Raw genomic sequence first — 14,540 nt, 5'->3', positions numbered from 1 at the left:
GAGAAAGGTTGTAAGAATAGTACAAAGAATTCCTGTATATATTGTATATAGTACCCAGAATCCCACCCAAATGTTAACATTGTACCAACATTCTTTCCCTCATTCTTTTTCTCTGAGTGAGCAGACACTCATTACTGCCCATTGTTTTGCTTATAGCTCTGTAAGTGGGTATGATATGGTATCTTATTGTGTGTTTTTTTTAAGATATTATTTATTCATTCATGAGAGATACAGAGAGAGGGGGAGAGAGAGAGAGAGAGAGAGAGAGAGAGAGAGAGAGAGAGAGGCAGAGACACAGGCAGAGGAAGAAGCAGGCTCCACTCAGGGAGCCTGACATGGGACTCGATTCCGGGTCTCCAGGATCTGGCCCTGGACCGAAGGCGGCGCTAAACCGCTGAACCACCTGGGCTGCCCTCTTACTGTGGTTTTGATTACATTTCCCTGATGGTTAATGATGTTGCTCATCTTTTCTCCTGTTTATTGACAAGATACTGTTTGTTGAATCAAAAGATTTGGATTCAAATCCCTTTCCAATTTTTAGTTATATTATTTGTCTCTAAAGAGTTGGGTTGTAAGAATTTTTTATATATTACGGATATTAGACCATTATCCTATATCTGATTTGAAAATATTTTCTCACATTTGATGGGTTGTGATTTTACTTTCTTGATAGTGTACTTTTAAACACAAAAACTTTTAATTTTAGTATCTACTTTTCTTTTTTAATTTAGATATAATTGACTTATAACATATTTCAAGTGTAAATATAATGACTTGATATTCATATATATTGTGAAATAATCATCACAATAAGTCTAATTAATATATATCACTATACATAGTTATAAAAGGTTTTTTCTTATGATAAAAACTTTTAAGATTTTATGAAAAATTTTGAGTGTTCTTATGAGTGAGGGTTATGCTTTTCTCTCTTTCTCCTTTTTTTTTTTTTATCTCTGTTTACTGGAATGGTGGGAAAGCGGACACAGAGTGGCCAGAGCTAGAGTAGCCATCTTGGACAATCAGGTGAATTTGACAATGGAAATCATGCCAAGTGAGCCACAAAAAAGAAGAATCTTATTGTATTTTCCTTGAGAGAGAAATAAACTTCTATTTATTTTTAAAGGTAATATTATTCTACATTTTTTGTTTTTCACAGACAAACCTATTTCTAATTAATCTGCTAATTTATTCTCAGATCTTGAAACCCTAACTTGCATTGGGAAAAGTGCCTCAAAACTCAGTGCCACTGGAAGGTAATATCTCCTTTTGTTGCCTGTGAAATAGCAAAAGAGAAATGTCCTTTATCAGATTTCTATTTTTCAAGTAATTTATTTGCCAGTTTGTGGCAATTTTATTTATGTCTGTGGGACCCACTTGGTTGAATTAATATTCACGTAGACTCCAAATGACCTTCTGTTTTTCTTATCATGGTGTGGAGCAACACTCAGAGAAGTCATCTAATGAAGAGATTAGGATGAATAGTGAGGGTCTTCCACAAAGGAAGCTCAGAGCCTCTTTATTTGTCTTCTTTTGTTTGCACATGTGCTCTCTCTTATCTTTTAGTTAACTGACATTGGCCAAGGCTATTGTCTCTCAAACATATTACTTGCTCTTTATTCCAGTTGCCAAAGGCTGCATCATAAGAATCAATATGTTTATTTAGATATCACTGGGTCTTAGACTTTTCGAACTAGAAGGTATGTTAGCAATCATTTGGTTCAAAGACTTATTGCATATATGTTTTTGCTTTGTTTTTAGAGGGTGGGGAGGAGCAGAAGGAGAGGGAGAGAAAGCAAACTCCATGCCCGACGTAAAGCCTGATGCCAGGCTTGATCTCAGGACCCTAAGAGCATGACCTGAACCAAAATCAAGAGTCAGACACTTAACTGACTGAGCTATCCAGGCACCCCACTGCATATGTGTTTTAACTATTTTCCTTCTTTTACTGTTTATTACAACCAAATATTCTTTCATCTTTGTAGTATCTAGTCAGTTTGGCCAAAGTTGACTGCAAGAAAGATTTTTTAAGTTGTCAAACTATAATTCATAAGAAGTAAAGAGTAAGCAGAAAATATAATTAAGAGCACTTAGAATGTGAAATCTTAATTCAGAAGACATTTTATCAACAGGCTCATCTGAAGTTGGTGATGAGTTAAGTATGGACTGTAATTGGGGAGGTACAGTGATTGAATACTTGGTTTCTACTTAATTATAGAGGGGACATTAATCTCCATCAAAATAAGTATTTAAGCTTCATAAAAATGCAGAGAAAGAAACTCCTTCCCAATGGTCCATGACTATTACCTTAAATATGAGTGCCTATATTCTTGCATGCGGGCAGGTTCTCACACTATAAAATGTAAACAGTATAATGAAAGGATTAGAATTGTATAACAGAGACACAATGGCTTCTTCAGCATTTAAGCATGCATAGAGAAGTATGGTCATATTCAATTTACTCATTCGTTCAAATGATGTTCATAAGGATATCGAACCCAGAATAGGACCAAATAAAGATTATTTCCTCTTCTGCTGAATGAATCATGGCTAGAATTTTAAACCGGTTTGAATTTCATAGTCAAAGAGCATGTTTTTCTGTAGTTTTGAGAGAATCCATTAAGTAATGGCTCTTCATTGGTTTGAACTACTTCTAAGAGGTTAACCAATGAAGGTAAGGAATAAACACTCATGCATATTAACATGAAGTACTGATTCTATTGTGAGAATTTGTGTCTTTCCAAATTAGAGGGATTTTTGAAAAACATTTCTATCATCCTCATGGATTTATTTATTCTGTTTTTCAGGGTTATAATTTGTCTTTAGAAGGTGTGTGTGTGTGTGTGTGTGTGTCCGTGTATTTGTGCATGTACTTGTGCATATTTTGAGTTCAAAATTTCTTGATGGAGAATTAAGAGACTAAGCAATCTCACATCTTGTGCTTCTGGAAGATCTGGAAGGAGAATAGATTTAGAAGGTCCATGACTACCCTGGACCACCATTTTGCAGGATTTTGAATGCCAATGGATAAAATTTTCCATCCTACTCCCATTCTCTTGGTGTTAATCTAGACCTGTGGTTCTTAAACCTAAGCATGCATCAGAATCACCTGGAAATCTTGTTATGCCACAGGTTTCTGGGCTTCACTCCAGGTAAGTTCCTAGGTAATGTTGATGCTTCTTATTTGGGGATCACATTTTGAGAAACACTGATCAAGACTAAATAATTTAGACATTAAGAAATGACTTTATATAGAGAGAAGCCTGGATCCTAGGAAAAATAATCTCTCTTGGTAGGGGCAAATAACTTCTGAAAGATAATTGGTATTTTGTAGATATTAAATCATTTAAGCAACAGTTGATTTCTATAGTTGAGGCTTCAGAAGGATGGCACGACTTTCTGGGTCATCCAAATAAATGTACAGAAGGAGCTGTTCTTTCTTGAAGGGCAAATCTTGAGAAGAATATTTTTGAAATGATTCTCAATTTTTATACTTGAACATAATGACAGAGGTCATGCAGTGAATTGTTCTGCTGCTGGAGACCTATACAATGATTTGATGAGCACTGTCAGATATATCCTGGTGAGATTTGTTTCAGTGGAGATCCCCAGATTTTAGTCCCAATTATTCTAACTTAATAGGTTTGGATGGGGCCAGGAGTATATATGTATATATTTTAGAGGATTCCCAAATGATTTTGATGGGAAGACCTATAAAGTACTGAACTAGTGTATATAAGCTCATTCAAATATCTGCATGAGGAGGAAATGCATTCTTTCTAAGATTACCAACTTATTGAAATAACCATAATTCAAAAACTCATGTTGAGTCAAATTTAAACCTTTTAAAACCTGGTACTCTTATAAGCAAGTTTTGGTTCCAGTTCAGCTTCCTTCCCCTCTTTTTTTTTTTCTCTTTAAAAGATTTATTTATTTATTTGAGAGAGAGAGAGAGAGAAGGAATGAAAGTGAGCAGGGGAGGGGCAGAGGAGAGAGAGAGAAAGAGAGGAGAGAATCTTTAGCAGATTCCCTGCTGAGTGTGGATTCCCCAATGCAGGGCTCAATCTCACAACCCTGACATCATGACCTGAGCTGAAACCAAGAGTAGGATGCTTAACTGACTGAGCTGCTCAGGTGCCCCACTAGTTCTGCTTTCTATAAAGTAAAACAAATCTATAAATTCTTCCTCATGACCTTTTTTTTTTTTTTGCAGTTTTTACTACTTATTTTCTGAAGGTTACCTATTCATGATTTGGTCAAATGTTCATATAAAACATGATTTACAGACCTTCTCTATCCATGTCATACTCCAATTTGTCAAAGTTCAATTTTAATTTCTATAATTCAGAATTGAAAATGTTACTCCATTTTAATTTAGAAATCTGGCCATTGGACATTTCTTAGTGCAACTTGAGATTACACTGACTTTTTTTTTTTTTAAGAACATACAACACTGTTGGATCATATAAAACTTTCAATCAGCTAATATTCCTAAACTGTGTGTGTGTGTGTATGTTTGTATACAGTTTTAAAACTGGGGCACAAGGAAGTTGATAACTCCAAAATAGAAATTGTAATTTCCTATACCTACATAGAGCTAGCAGGTGAAAGATAAATGTGTGAATTAAGCCAGTTGTAAACAATTAGGGATGGTAGAGGCTATCGCAAGATGGAGAGATCATATTTCATCTTAGAGCTTTAAAGTTAAAAAAAAAATTAAAAACATTGCCATACCAAAATTCAACACAAACTATTCCAAATTGGAACCTTACCAGTGGGCCAAATGAAGTCATTTCAGCTCCCTTCTTGGGTCAAAAAGTTGAAAGTCTTGGAATATGTTTCCATAGATCATTATGTTGTTGTTGACATTTTGAAAGAAATCTTTAGGCATAAGATATGGCCATTTTACCATGTGTTCCTTGAGACCTCCAATTTTTGAAGACATGCAAATAATTTGGGTTTACTGTCCATAATCAGGATATGACCCAAGTACATCATTCCAACACTCATTTTCCCCTCAGGTATACAAGTAAGGTTGCTATACAAAACTAAGAGTACAAAAGACAGTTTCCACTATAAAGCATTTCTCCAATAGGCATCAACCTAAAGCCTAGTTGAAAATGTTTACATGTTTCCAGCACTTGCTTGCTTATATTTATTTTTATATGTATCCCCTCCCCGCCCACCAACTCATAAATTGAAATTTCTCTTAGGCAAGTGAACTGTTTGTATTACTCTGTAGTCTTCCCATAATATATCACAAGCCATTACGTTACAGTGGGCAGTTCACGTTGTTTGCTTACTGAATTCTAAATCGATTTGTGAGATCTATGATAATAGTCTTTATAGTCTCACATTTACATTAGAATAAAGGTATTCCAACTCTAGGATTTTGCTTCAGCTGTACATCTGCTTCGATCTGTTCCTTCCTGTACAATCTGTGCCTGTCACACTCAGGATGGATTACAGAAAGTTGAAAGACTTCTTCCAGGCTGCTTGTTTAGGCATTCCTAACCACACCTGTCTTCTTGCTTAATGCTACTGCTTCTCGCTTAACTGGTTGCTATTTTCAGCGTTGAATTTAGTCTTAAAAAGATTCCTGAGTAAACTGTTATTACGGCCCTAACCGTTATTAACTTTTAAACTCTCCTGACCTTCACTTGTAGCTTTAGGGTCTAAAGGTAGTTTTTGAGCTTTTTAAACTATTAAATCCTTCTACTAGGAAGGAAACCTTGTTGGGTCAGTTGTTATAGTAACCTTGGCTTTCTAAATTGTTTTTTTTTTTTTTTTTTCTTTTACAAAGCCATTGTCTTTGGCCAAAGAAGCTTAATTCAGGAGAAATGAGACAGGAGTGTCACCAGGCAGAGGAAGCACACAGCTTATATTAGCAGAGCTGTTGATGCACTTTCTTATCTCAGTTGTGGCAGTAATTACAGCAAGACTGCCTTTGATTTAAGGCAAAACTCTAATTCAAGCCTTTCTCTTCTTTAGCCGTAGGTATCTGCAGGAGTTTATTTATGTTGGTATCTGCTGCAGGGGATTTGGGACTACATAGAGCTAGATGAAATCTGGTTTTAAAACCTTAGAACAACAAGGTGAAAACAACCTGATGATTTTGTGTATGAGAAGCCAGAAGAATAGCTCCATGCTGGGCCTTTTTATTCCACTAATCAGCATAGTAAAGGAAGCCTGATAAGTAGCTTTCCAAAGTCTCTCCTCCCTAAACTCTCTTTACACAATTAAAAAAAAGGCACAGTTGCCTCAATCACTTTTTTTTTTTCCCCTACAGTTGAGAGCAAATTGTAATAATTTGGATCTTTGGGGGAGCATCCTTTATCCTGGAGTATTAGATCATAGAGCAAAAACTAAAGAGAGGCCTGTGGGTGGTTGCCTACAAGACATCTACAATTTGTTTTGATTAAAATCGGAAAAGGGGTACCAGAATATTCATTTTTCATCATATGATTTTATCTAAGTGAGAATCTGTGATTAATGTCTCTTGAGAAAGCTGTCATGATTTTTAATGTGAATTTAAAGAACCCCAAAAGGGCAGACATTTAACTACTAGCAGCTTTAACATATAAACTGATTTGGCCAGGTTCCCTGCCCTGGTTCAGGGCTGTAGGATGAGGGGATGGGGGTGCTGGTCTGCGTTAGAGGCAACAGTGAGGGGGAAGTCACCGGTGTTTCTTGAAGCCCAGCTATGTGATCTTAGGCAAATCATGTAGCTCTATGTGTTTCAAGGTTTGGAATTATAAGATAATGGGTGTAGAGTTAGATTATACCTAATTGAAATTTCTTTATAGAGATAGTGTTACCAAATGCAGTTGCCCTACTGAAATTAAAGGTTTATTATTATGAGAGGCATTAAAGAATATTTCAGAAAACTCAGAAGATCACTGAGTCTTTACACTAACAGACAATCTGTTGCCCTTGACTGGAACAAAACTGGTTATGGTATGAGAGCGATGGCTAGTTATGATCTGAGGGTTGATTGGAAAAGATGATTAGTCTACCGATATTTTTCCAGCTACCAACAGCCATTCTGGAAGAGGTATGCTTTAAATACCAAATTCATCAATTAAAAAGAAAGCTGTGACTTCTCAGCCAGTATTTGCAATTTATTGGAATTGTGGATAGAAGGATCAGACTGTAGAGATATCATAAATTGGAGTGTGTACAGTATGCTTATTTGATTACAGTTGTTAGCTGATTTCTTACTGAGATGAAATCAACCTATCCATGGATTTTTTTCAACAAAAAACATTATGAGCACCTCCTATAAGTCAGGCACTTATGTTGCTCTGTTTTTTCAAACAAAGGGCACATCTTTATTTCATATCTTCCTCCAACTGGTTACATATTTTCTTTTCTTTCTTTTTTTTTTTTTTAAGATTTTATTTATTTATTCATGAGAGGTAGGCAGAGACAAAGGCAGAGGGAGAAGCAGGCTCCCTGCTGGGAGCCTGATTTGGGACTCCATCCCAGGACCTGGGACCTGAGCCAAAGGCAGACAAAACACTAAACCACTGAGCCGCTCAGGTAGCCTGGTTACATATTTTCTTTCTTTCTTTCTTTCTTTCTTTCTTTCTTTCTTTCTTTCTTTCTTTCTTTCTTTCTTTCTTTCTTTCTTTCTTTCTTTCTTTTTAAAGATTTATTTATTTATGATAGACCTAGAGAGAGAGAGAGGCAGAGACACAGGCAGAGGGAGAAGCAGGCTTCATGCAGGGAGCCCGACGTGGGACTCGATCCTGGGACTCCAGGATCCCGCCCTGGGCCAAAGGCAGGCGCCAAACCGCTGAGCCACCCAGGGATCCCTGGTTACATATTTTCATTGGTGAATGCGTTTTTTTTTCCAAGCCTCTACTTTAATTATAAAACGTTGAATCACTTTTTCTATGGAGTAGTGGGTTCTTTATTGGCATCTTGGACATATAATCTTTCAGTTATATTTAGGCATTAAATAGTCCAGCCCCACACACATAACTTGATTCAAACTTCTGTGCATCCGCTTCTTCAAGGCTTCCTTTACTGTGCTGGAGTGGGAAGAAGGGAGAGGTAACAGGGCAAGCATCTCATTATTTAACTTTCTCCATTTTGTGGATCTCTCCTACTTGGTTGTCGTTACACCTATGACTAACTCTTGTATTAAAACCATCTGTCTATAGAAGGAGTGAGTTTCTTCAGATTTTTGCTGTTAATATAAAGAGAAACTCAGATTGTAGTTTTAGCTATTAGAGTTTATTTCGTACTTAGTAGTGCAAATTTCTTGAGCAGGTCAAGCTAACCAGAAGTCTGAAAATTCTTCCAGAGTTTAGGCCCGATTGGTTCATCCCTTGTACACTGATACAAGATGTGGCTTCAACAGATTACCTCGTAGTAGAATCCAGAGACCAACCGAGTAGGAAAAACTTTGTTTTCAGTAGTCTCATAATTCTTCAGCTGTTTATGGAGCATGTGACTTTCTACTTATAAACTTAACGTTTATAAACTTAGTTTGTATCTTTGATCTCTATGAGACTTCAAAGTTTCCCACAGCATATGACATGGAGAGGGAAAGAATACAAAGTCAGTTTGTAAAAGGATGTTTCTAAATGAATATGATGCTATAAACTTATGCAATTAGTGAATGCTTAGAAGAAAATCTACTATTTCCAATAACTCCTTCCAATACTCCACATATCTTTCCTTTTATTTTTTTCCCTTCGGAATTATAGTAGCATAGGGTACTGTATCTTTTGCTTATTTGTCTTCTTATCGCCTGTCCTCCCACATTAAAATGTATACTTCCTGAGGCCAAGGATTTTGTTTTGTCCACTGTGGTACTCTATCCCTAGAATAGTGTCTGGCACTTAGAAGGGGTTAAGTATTTGTGAATGAAGAAATGAAAGAATGAATAACACACCCTCTTTAGCCCACAATTCCTAGTGTCCACAAAACACACATATGTTCTTATTGCCAAATATAAGGAACACACTGGGGCATTTTAGCCAAGTTATCACAACCTGTGTTGGATTACTTTTAACATAGAATATTTTGGTATTAGAAAAAAAATTTAATGTGGGGGATTTATCATTATTTTCACATGATTTTAATCTAGGTCTTCAACTTCTTGACTTTTATGGAAGCAAAGGCAAGAATTAGAGTATCTTAATTTTTTTCAGCTCTTAATGATGTCAGTAGTGAAAAAAGAAAATATGAAACTATTTTATTTTAAAAAGGCTACATTCTTGGCAAATCCAGAGGCAGGACAGAGGCCCAGGACACAGGGTAGGGGAGGTGATGTTCACTGCAGTATTTTCTGTCATTTAGGCATCTGAGTTAAGAGATATGGTACAGACTCAAAGTAAATGGGGTTCCCGAGAGTGAAGGGCCAGTGTGGCTATGATGAGGTGTGCACATCCATGAGGCAGTGAGCCAGAAGTCAGCCAACTAAATGGGCCAGGGAAGCTAACTACTAGGCCAGAAATGCAACCTGAAAATACTTGAATACTATATTTGGATGAGAGTCAGTACATCAGACCCAATAAAACCTTCATTTAAAAATGTAGGAGTAGAGTGGTTGGTCATGTTTAGCGGTATTTATTGGGAAGAATTATTTGTCTTAGTAATTATTTGAGTATGGTTAAAAACAAAACCTCTCTTCCTTTCTTTTTTTTTTTTTTCTTAAAAAATTCTAAAAGATTTGTTCATTTTGCTTCAACAACAGTGAAAATACTGGTGGCTGTGAGACACATTTCTTTCCTGGATGGCATTGGCATTTCTGCTCTTGTGAATAGTTCTTGAGTCCTGAAACATGACAGGCTTGGCTGAGAAAGCAAGAGAACTGAAATAATGTTGATTTCTACACTCATTACATATGATTAACAAAATTCAGAGGTGAATAACCCGTGGTTATGTTGTTGTTAGCTTATTGATTATGAAAATGAAATCTTGGCAGAGCTATAGATGACGCAGTGAAGAAATAATAGCTGGGGGATGTCAAGGTGTTCTTGTGACCCAGGCACAATGGGGAGGATTTCACTGGATGGAGACTCGGCCTCGCTTGTTAAAAGAATAATACGTTTTGCTTTATACTGTAGCTGTTGTGAAAACACTTTTGAATAAGAAAATTATACATCAGGATACTGTTATGTGAATAGGAACACATTCAATTTACCTAAATAACCCCTCTTTCTCAAATTCTGGCCATTTTTTCTTGCTTTCTTTTAGTTTGATCTGTTTGCTGCTCTCACTGATTTTTATATTCTATTGCCTGGTGTTTACTTATGTTTGAGAGGCTGAGTTGAAAATACCCTTAATCCTTTTCCATTCTCTAAGTCAAAGGTAAAATAACAGAGCCATGAAGGTCTCCACTGAGCCTCATTTCCTTCATCCTCTCTGCTTAGTTACCCTACCCATTTTATGAAAGGAAACAATTGCATTTATTTTATTTCTTCAAACTGTTTCTTGTTGTTGTTGTCTTTTTCCCCCATTTCATTTTATTCTTGTAAGAACACTTAATTGGCTCAGGTCACAGAGAAAGCCACTTTGGGTTTGGCCTCCAGCTGGTAAAAGCCTATTGTCTTATGGACTAGGAGCAAGTTTCCACTCCTTGTGTTATATCTGATTAGTTATAGAATGAAGCTTAATAAGAAAAAAAATCTAATATAAAGGGTTTATATTTTCATCTTTTAAGCATGGTATAATGTAATGTAATTAAATACTTAATTTTCATTTCTATGGTTGACAGTGTGGAGTGGTACATTGAATCTAGGTGTTGGGGTGGAGCAGACCTGAGTTTCAATCCTGAACACCCTTCTCAGTAGCTCCCCAGGATATGTCACTGTTCTAAGCCTCAGAGTCCTCCTCTGAAAAATATCTCTGGGAGAGGCTTCCGGAAGTTAGCTCTGACCTCAGATTGCCTGCGTTCACAACACAGCCTGGTCACTTAGCTGAGCAATCTTGGACAAATTAGTTGTCTTGTGACTCAGTTGTATCAACTGTAAAGCGGATAGTAACAGAACTACTACACAGAGTTGTGGAAGCTAAATGACTACTGAAGGACTTAATGATAATAAACAACTTAAAATAGTCATCTGGTATGCAATAAATAGTCAATAGCTAATAGTTCGCATCGGACTGATGATTAAATGAGATAATTTGGATTAAAATCCTGGAGGTATCCAACAGCCATCAGTTCCCTTTCTTCATTTCTTTAATCTTTGTCAAATTATTTTCTTTTTGAAAAAGATTTATTTAGAGACACCTGAGTGTCTCAGTGATTGAGTGTCTGCCTTTGGCTCAGGTCGTGATCCTGGGGTCCTGGGGTCGAGTCCTGCATTGGGCTCCTGATAGGGAACCTGCTTCTCCCTCTGCCTATGTCTGTGCCTCTCTCTCTCTGTGTCTCTTATGAATAAATAAATACGATTTTTTAAAAAAGATTTATTTATTTGAGAGAGAACATGCACACATGAATGAGGGGAGGGGCAGAGGGAGAGAATCTTCAAATAAATTCCCTGCTGAGCCCAGAGCCAGATTCAGGCTGGATCTCCTGACCTTGAGATCATGACCTGAACCCAAACCAAGAGTTGGATGCTTAACCAAATGAGCCCCCCAGGCTTCCCTTTACCAAATTATTTTCTGATTTAATCCTTTTGTTTGTTTAAATCTAGGTCCTTGCTAACGTGACTTCTACATCATAAACTGTTGGCATCTCCATTGCTACCTGTATCCTACTTGTAATAATTGTTATTAGCATCGAAACATTCTCGCTATGATGTTGCAGAGTTGAATGGTTGACTTTTGGTGGAAAGCAAAACTTTCCATCAGCGCACACTAAATGGCATACACTGTACCAAACTCTCAAATGTCTTAAATATCTGTGCCCTTGGGAACTTTCGCTCTAGGAAGTTACCTGATTGAACAACACTGCCTCACCAGTTGATGAGCTGCAAAACTTAGAAACAGAAAAAAGCTAAAGAATGAATTAATTTGAAGACAAACAGACCAAGGGAAAAATTAGCTGTGGGATGGCTTAGCTTAGGGTTAGCTTAGGGACAGCAAATGTGTGCCCATAGCATTTCCTGCAGCCTGTGGCAGTCATTGCTAGGCTCAGACACAGCTTTGTCATGTTTTCAGCCCAATTCTCTGTAAGTATGCAAGCCATCACTGGCATCCTGGTTGTTAGTTATCTATTGGAAATAAAATAGTGTGGTCAGATTGGCTTATCTGGATTGGACAAATGTCCAATGTCTATCTTGGAACAATGGTCACCTTTTAGAATAATAAGTAGTTCTTTAAGTCTCTCTAGTCCTTTGTGAACATGGAAACAACCTTATGTTTGTATTTACCAATTCCAAAGATGGTCCTTTTGAACTGGAAGTTTATTTCCCTTAGGAAGATTTTAAAGGTTTTCTGCATGAGCAAAGGAAAGATTTTGGCAAATGATTTGTTAACATCAGCCAATGAATTCATTGTATTTGTATGTTCTTCTGACATTAAAAACTGTCAAACTATCTTATTTTTGTAAGAAATGAAGAATCTCTCCTTTTATGCTAAAAGTAGTTTTTAATGAGTGATACTGGGTCCATCTATACTTCTTCACCCCACGGATTCTTCCTAAGGAGCATGTATATTGGGATCCATAAAACCGTGGTACTGATCAGAAATAAATTATTTTATCACTGTTTTTAGATAATGTTATACTTTGGAAACTTGGATCAGATAGCCCTAGTAGCCTGCAAGAAGGAATTAAGTTGTGCTTTATAATGCATCTCACTATTTTTACCAGAACTTGGTGGATCAAAAGTCACAACGGCTGACCTATATTCTTAAAATTTTTATTTTATTTTTACCTTTTCCCTAAGAAATCTATCTAGGCTTACTGTCACTGCTGCATCAGTCAGTATGCTGTAGGCCTCCTAAAAGCAAAAGGACAGGTTGCTCTTACCACCAAATACACACAGGCCATCCATAGCCCTAGGGATCCCTTTACTCCGATGACTTTGCTTTCATTTTCAACAATAATAGAGGCAGTGCTGGTGAGAGGATGAACACAATTACGACGCGAGGCCCCAATGCAAACGCAGGAGCAGACAGGTGGAGGCTGAAGTGCAAGGAATGCCATAGAAGAAATAGTTCAGGGATCCCTGGATGGCGCAGTGGTTTGGCGCCTGCCTTTGGCCCAGGGCGCGATCCTGGAGACCGGGGATTGAATCCCACATCGGGCTCCCTGCATGGAGCCTGCTTCTCCCTCTGCCTATGTCTCTGCCTCTCCCTCTCTCTCTCTCTGTGACTATCATGAATAAATAAATAAAATCTTTAAAAAAAAAAAAAAAAGAAGAAATAGTTCAGGCAAGATTCAAAGAATTGAGTAACTCATTCCTGGCAAGCATTCTGTCTCTGTTCCTCAACCAAGGGGCCACTGGCCTTTACTTTTTAACAGCCACTACCGATGGTCTGGTATCCAGAAACTCCACTGTCAGAAAAACAGAGTTAAATGATTCTTTAAGTTCGTCCTGCTTCTAGGGATCATTCCTCTCCCGTGCCCCCACTGCTACTGCAGCCACTCCTTGCATTTCAGAAAGTAGGTCTTCATGTGAGAAATTTGAGTGGCATGAAAGTAAAGGGCAAACCCAGCCTTTGCACATGACACCCGCCGCCTTTGGGTCCTCAGTGTCACCTACTTTTGCATATTCCACATTCCTTGCCTACAGTTCATCTCCCCTTTGTTTATTGTCCAACTTCTGCCCATCTTTCAAGACTCAGCTCACAGCACTTCTTTCAAGAAGCTTTTTATGTACTTCCTCTCATATCCAGGGAGGAATAAGTTCTACAGTTTTGGTTCCTTCTAGCACCTTGCACACAATGCCAGTATCTTGTGGGAGACAAAGACCTGTCTTCATCACCAGGATTCGAAGTCCCCTTGGTAATCCCAGGACCACAGTTCTTCCTTAATAAAGTTTGTGAGTGGAGATTGCATACCTAATTGTAAACCTTACATAAAAATGCAGGCGCATGAGTGAGGTAAGATTGTGTGATTGCCTAGTTGTTTACTGTAACTAGCAATAAACTTGCCTTGGAAAACAACCATTCTGCTTCATACAGGTAACATATTCACTGCAACTTGTCCTTCTCTTTCTACCACAACCTCCTGGCAACAACAACAGCATAATGCAGATACAGTGGCTTTAGGAGGTGTGGTTGGTAATGGATGGACTTGGATTTGGAGCTGTCTCAAAGATTTACTTTGGATCCTCTGTGATGTTTCAAGCCCTTCGTTTTGGCAAGCCCGTCATTTGCCAGTTGTCAAATAGGTTGAGTCATTAGTCTGGCCTTGTCATCTGGGAGCCTCCAAATGATGGATTTGGCTCTGCTACACTTCCCAACGGGATAATTAAGTGTCCACTCAACTCTATCTACCTGGTTTTATAAAAAGTAAAATAATATAAAAAGTTATGTTATTCCTTTTTTCTACCTGTGAAAGCAGCAAGCTGGGAAAATGAACTTGAACAAGCCATTTGCTCTAATATTTACTCCCCGAAGGACAAATTTCCTAT

At 37.6% G+C, this 14,540-nt stretch overlaps 2 long non-coding RNA genes across 10 annotated transcripts in view; one reads left to right on the top strand and one right to left on the bottom strand.

Moving 5' to 3' along the window:
* Window positions 1-14,540, top strand: part of LOC112644623 (uncharacterized) — a 135,686-nt gene that overhangs the window by 44,816 nt on the left and 76,330 nt on the right. For 6 of the 9 annotated variants that reach the window (XR_007407764.1, XR_004811324.2, XR_007407763.1 and 3 more), the window contains exons 6-7: window positions 981-1,126; window positions 1,199-1,256. This is a non-coding gene — a long non-coding RNA (uncharacterized LOC112644623). Of the gene's footprint in view, window positions 1-980; window positions 1,127-1,198; window positions 1,257-11,654; window positions 12,468-14,540 lie in introns of those variants that run through there. The other 3 variants (XR_007407767.1, XR_007407766.1, XR_004811325.2) reach the window with 2 other exon arrangements.
* Window positions 1-14,540, bottom strand: part of LOC112644637 (uncharacterized) — an 88,966-nt gene that overhangs the window by 40,903 nt on the left and 33,523 nt on the right. The gene's annotated exons all lie outside the window — the stretch shown is intronic.

This window comes from Canis lupus, chromosome 32, assembly GCF_003254725.2.
Source record: "Canis lupus dingo isolate Sandy chromosome 32, ASM325472v2, whole genome shotgun sequence".
NCBI classification, from domain to species: Eukaryota; Metazoa; Chordata; class Mammalia; order Carnivora; family Canidae; genus Canis; species Canis lupus.
This window is presented reverse-complemented; position numbering and strand designations above follow the sequence as displayed.